Below are 6,000 nucleotides of genomic sequence, written 5' to 3'. Positions count from 1 at the left end.
CTGTACCACTTCTTTATAGACTCACAACAGAAACAGCTGGGCAGAGGGAGGTGGTATTAAATAGGAAGCAAAGCTGACTTGTCTTCCTACTTCCATTAACTTACTGGTAATTTTTTTTTTCTTTTTTTAATGGGGAGAACACATGCAATCCTGTCCAGTGTGAGAGATTCACAGAAAATGTATCACATTTTGGATCCCATTGGGTCACCCTGCAGCAAGTGCAGTGCTACCTGGGATCCAAGTCCCCAGGATGGATGGCTCTGAGCCTTTATGTGTCTTTGTTCCCTGCATCAGTGTCTAAAAGCAGGCAACAGAAGCTATGCAGCTCAATACCTGTGCAGCACAACACGCTCCTTGGACTGCTGCAGTTTGGAAATGCCATTCATGAAGTCAAATGCTCTTAACAGATGTTTCAGCTTAAAGATAAATTAATTTTATTTGGCACCGTGGCCCAGCCAAATTGCACTTCTTTCAGTAGACTTCATTTTGGCAAAGCAACGAGTATCAGAAAGGACTTACCTAATGCATAAAAAAATCTATTTAAATTTATAGGCCATGCCAACAGCAATGGGGATCTGGAGCAGAGTTTGGTTAATATAGATAAACTAATGGTGGCCAGAAGGGGTAGCATACAGCAGTCATCAAGCATGCCCATGGATTTGGAAGAATCTGAAGATGAGAAGGTCATGTCCATGCTAGAAGAGGGAGGCAAAATCTGCAGAAAGGAAAAGAGACGTATATACGAAAGAAAATACACCTGTGGTAGGGGAGAGAAATATGGATAGAAGGGAGAAAGAATATATGTAGGAATGGAGTATGTATGAGGGAATAAATGCTCCAGTGTGATTTTTTGTTATGTTTCTAACAGCCTACCACTCTTGGAGGGAATTGGAGTCAATACAGTTATATTCTAGTGTTATTATCATTATTAGTAGTATTAAGTCAGTGCAGAATATTAATTGGACCAACAAGGCTACTCAGGTAGGAGGCAGATATTGGGATAAAGAGGCATCTTAACAAAGAATCAAAACACTGCTCTTTGATTTTGTGATACAGAACAAAGAATGGCCTGAGCTGGGCTGCCCTCTGGAACTGCTGAGGCTGTCAGGATCTTTGTCGCATCTGTGACAGCAGGAGGCTTCCAGGTGCTTTAGCCTAATTTGCCCTCATCTGGCATCAGTTTCAGTGATGCTCTGGGGCAATGAAGTCTGAGAAACATGAGGTCCCAATCCCTCTGCATTTAAGGCAGAAAGAGAGAAATTGGTTTTTCTGCTAGGTTGCGTCAGGTGTAGTTTAGCCCTTGGGTAGAAGATGTGAAGCAATGTTTTCTCTGACCTGCCAGGCACTCTCAGAGGTGAATGCTGATGCTATTCAGGAGCTGCTTAAAATCCAGCAAGTTGGTGGTTTGTTTTTACTACAGTTAAAAGCCTGGGCAGATTGCCACTGTTTGGACTGAGTGGGCAATGGAGCACTTCATCAGCATGTTCAGTGGAGGTACTTCTGAACTGAAGGGCTTAGAAGAAGGATTGAAAATCCATGAAAAAAAAGGTTGGTGGGCACAAACAACAGCAACCAGGTTACAAGGTACCTGGTTACAAGCCTAATTAAATTCATGGGCTGTTGCATAAAGCCAAGAGAGTAAAGTCCCATCCTGGTCAGTGTGCAAAGTGTTCCGTGCACTTTGGCAGCTGCTGTTGAACTGTGTGAAGGCAAGATGTGTGTGTCCATGTTCCACCTTCCATAAAGGCAGCTATTTTTGGAAGCTAATTAGCCCTGTTTAGGAGTGGTGTTAATGTATATTTGTGGGACAAAGGATTAGAAAGCAGAAGGCCTCAGCTTGTTGGAAATCAATTTTAATATCCCAATGGCTATGGTAGTGCGTCAATATACCATATACATGTCTTACAGAAGCTTCTCTTTTGCAATTAAATCCCTCTGATTTACTGCAGACATGACACTCAGACTGAAAGAGCTGGGGAGGGGTTTTATCCTCAAGGAAAAGGGGGAAACCAACAATAGTGTTCAGAAATTCTTAATCATAACTGTTAATTCTCTTACTTTAAGAGTTATTATCAGATTTTAAGTACATATTTGTTGCTGAGAGATTGACATTTGACATGGGACAGTATTTTTGCTGGTTTGGACTTTTCTCTGCCTTTTACACTTGCAGTGTTACCACAGCTTCTTGGCTTCTCTTCTGAACTCCAGCCCTCAAACTGAAGGGATGAATCTGTGCACTGGGATGAGGCTGGATACTGAGGTGGGCACTGAAACCTCTACACTAACAACAACAACAACAAATTCTATATCTGCCTTTTACATAAAGCTTCCTTCTGTTTGCCAAACATATGGAAAGAATAAAACTGTTATGCTTTATCCAGTGGCCCACAATTTGTCTTGGATTGAATTATGCCTGCAGCCCAAGAGAGGAGGAAGAGAAACCCGTGTGCGGGCAGGGTGGCTTTGGCAGCAGCTGGCAGGAATTCTGCCACTGTTAGGGATTGATTTGTGGGGACAGTGTTTCACTCTAGGTCTTTGAGGAAGCATGTTCACTCTCCTTTCTTTCAGCCTCCAGCTTTCTGTGTAGACTGCAGCATGAGTATTCTGGGTATTCCCTCCCCGCTTTATTTTTTTTATTTCTTCTAAATTGATTTGCACTAGCTCCTGGCCAGAATACAGGATTTTCTTAAAAACCACGTGCCATTTTTACACTGGTTAAATAAGGAAAAATCTTGTGTGAGACATGTTCTACTTTGTGCACATTTGATATGTTTTTATAACTATTTTAAAGCGAAGTAATTTTTCAACAGTCTTGGGAAACAAACCAAACCAGGTACAACTAATCTGCACAGATTAATTTTGTTCTCCAGCCCATGTCTGTGGGTTGGCAATCTTGCCATGCTTATTGATTATCAGACAAGACTACTAATCCCCTTAAGGTCATTAAGTGTACTTAATTAAAGAGCAGTTAGCAAGCTTCTCTTTACCAAGTTAATAGTGGCTGTTAAAAGTGATTTGTACATTACCAATATGGTAGCCATTAATCTAAAAGTCAATTTGTCATTTATATTTTCCCAAACAAATACATTCAGCTGTTTTTGAAGGTGGCTAGAAAGTGTTCAGCATCTGTTCTTGCAGTTTGTGTAAGGAACAAACTCTGCTTTCTTAAACTCTAAGGCTTAGGCTGCAGTAATTTCCACCTAATCTCATCCATATCTCACTGTCTTATTCCGCTGTGAATTGGCAGGGGGAGGAGACGCTAAAAATCTTGGAGTATTCAGTTCTGGCAAGTTTGACCAAAGGTAAGCAAGATGGAAAAGCTCAAAGTCTTCTCTGACAAAAACCATGAAGATTTTTGACTGGTAATTGGCACAAGAGAAGCTTCAGAGAAGCTTCTCATAAAAGAAGGGGCAGGCACTGATCTCTGTGGTGACCGGTGACAGGACCCGAGGGAATGGCATGAAACTGTGTTAGGAGGTTTAGGCTCGATATCAGGAAAAGGTTCTTCACCCAAAGGGTGGCAGGGCACTGGCACAGGCTCCCCAGGGCAGTCACCAGCCTGACAGAGTTCAAGAAGCATTTGGCCAATGCTCTCAGGTACATGGTATGACTCCTGAGGATGTCCTGTGCAGGGCCAGGGGTTGGACTTGATGGTCTTTGTGGATCCCTTCCAATTCAGAATATTCCATGATGCTATGAAAGTCAAGGAAGGAGGGGAGGGATCAGTCAGGGTGAACTGACAGATAAGGAAAGGGAATCAGAGACATTAATGATATGGGAGGGTAAGGGAATACAATACTATAGGAATCTGAATTTCATTGGTCTGTGAATATCAAACTCAATTTTTTCATTACTGTCTGCAAACATAAATACATAAATGTTTCAATGTGATATATTTCAAGATTAATGTATAATGAAATATATGCTTTCTGTTCTTAATGCATATGCAATTTGTTTTGAGAGACATATATAGACTGAACCTTCAATATGGATCTTGCTTCACTACCAGAAAACCCTTGCTACAATCTAAGCAAGCATCCTTTATCAAAACATAACACATCTGTCATTTTCTCTCTCCTACAAATTTAAATATGTAATTTAAGACAAAACCAAATGTAACTAGAAGATTATGACCCCTCATCTGAGTTCCTTTTAGTGTGCAGGGTAGGATGAGCATTGCTCTGAGGCTGGTGGTGTAGAGGTGTGGTCATTTAGAATAGCTGCTTCTGAGTACACCCATCCCTGCCTCAGGTACCTCTGAACAGTGCTTAGTGGGGCTCTTCTGGAGAACTGGCAACCAGTGAGGAAAGCAGTTGATTTCCTGGTTTACCAGAACAGGCCACTTTGCAAGAGCAAAAAGTTGAGTTCAGGGGACTGGAGGAAATCTCAGGGTAGAGAACTCACCTGTAGAATATTTTAGACTCACAAACTTGCAAGGATAAAATGTCAGTCACAGAAGTATTGTTTTAACCCATATTAAGGCTCATTTATTTGCCTACAATATTTTATTTTTCTGCTGTATCTGAGATATATGTGTATATAAGTCTTTAACAAAGAAACATCCCATGTTGTAACCTTCCTTTCCCATTAAAACATGGATTCTATACTTGCCAATGGGATAAAATTCTCATTTTGATCTCTAGATGCAAATATATCCATAAGCCAGGATAAAACATTATCTGTCCTGATCACACAGCCGGTGTCATTCTGTGATAACACCTGCATTTGAGAATTTCTTTATAATATATTTTTTTTGCTTTACTAATCAAGCCTGTTTAGAAAGTTATCAGGCACCTTGACTTATGGTGAAGGTCTGTCTCTGGCAGAAGTACTGATTTACATCTTTTGCCTGCTCCAGTGTGTCAGCAGGGCTTTCTGTGATGATGTTGGAAATAAAAAAAACCAAAAACCAAAAACCAAAAAAAACCAAACCAAACCAAAACAAAACAAAAACAAAAACCCCAACCAGCACACACTACTAACAACAAAAACTCACTACCAAACAGATTAACACCAAATATACCAAAAGAATTTTGCTCTAAGTGAATCAGTTCTCCAATTAAATTGAGGGCTTAGCAGCACAAAAAGATAAGAAAACAAAAGTTGGGAAGAAGATTAAAGGGGAGAGAAATTGTGGTGGAAGGGAGGAACTGTGATTTTATTATTAGTTTTTTTATTATTATTTCATGCTGCTACTGGTGCTGAGAAAATGTATACGGGTCTGTTCAGGCAAGGTGAAACAAATTGTGTGAAGCAGTGCAGTGCCCACCTGGGAACACAAGTTTATTTTCTGTACTTAATACAAACTTAAGAGTGTAACCTAGATTTTACACTTCTATTAATTCTTTATGTCAATCACATTAGAAAACTATAATAATTATTCTTTGTGTGTAATGAAGGAGAGAGAATGCTTTTTAGATGTGAGGCTGTCTTTTCTTTCTTGGGTTTTTTTTTGGCCAAACCAACATCTCTCCTGAAAAATCGTTTGGTTCCCACTAGGGAGCCAAGGAGAGGTTTTTCACAGCAATGGGCAGGGACAGCAACAGACTTGAGGCTCAGCTGGAGCACCTGTGCAGTCATCTTAATTTTGAAAATGTATATACTGGTAAATGACAGAGCTCCCTCCCCCAAATACATTTAATCTGGAAATTTCCAAGCAGCTTATCTGCTAACAATCTTTTAATATTCTATTTATTTATTTAATATTGTTGCTTGGGCTGCTCATATAATCAGATAAAGGTCATTAAGCCAAATTTATGATTAAATAGGATAAAACTATTTATTCTCTTTACTCAGCCTATTAATGTTATAGCTTATGCTTACTAGACGTCGATATTTCAAATGAAGTTACTACATTTTTCAAATATCATAATTATATGAAAAAGCTATATTATCTCATTGTGAGGATTACTTTCCACTACCTTATCTGCCATAATGTCTGCACATATTGGCCTTCAGATTTCCTCGTGCTGCTAACTGCAGACATTCCTCTAAGTCTCC

This window comes from Cyanistes caeruleus, chromosome 2 (assembly GCF_971803275.1).
Source record: "Cyanistes caeruleus chromosome 2, bCyaCae1.hap1.1, whole genome shotgun sequence".
Taxonomy (NCBI): Eukaryota; Metazoa; Chordata; class Aves; order Passeriformes; family Paridae; genus Cyanistes; species Cyanistes caeruleus.
Note: the sequence above shows the minus strand (reverse complement) of the source record.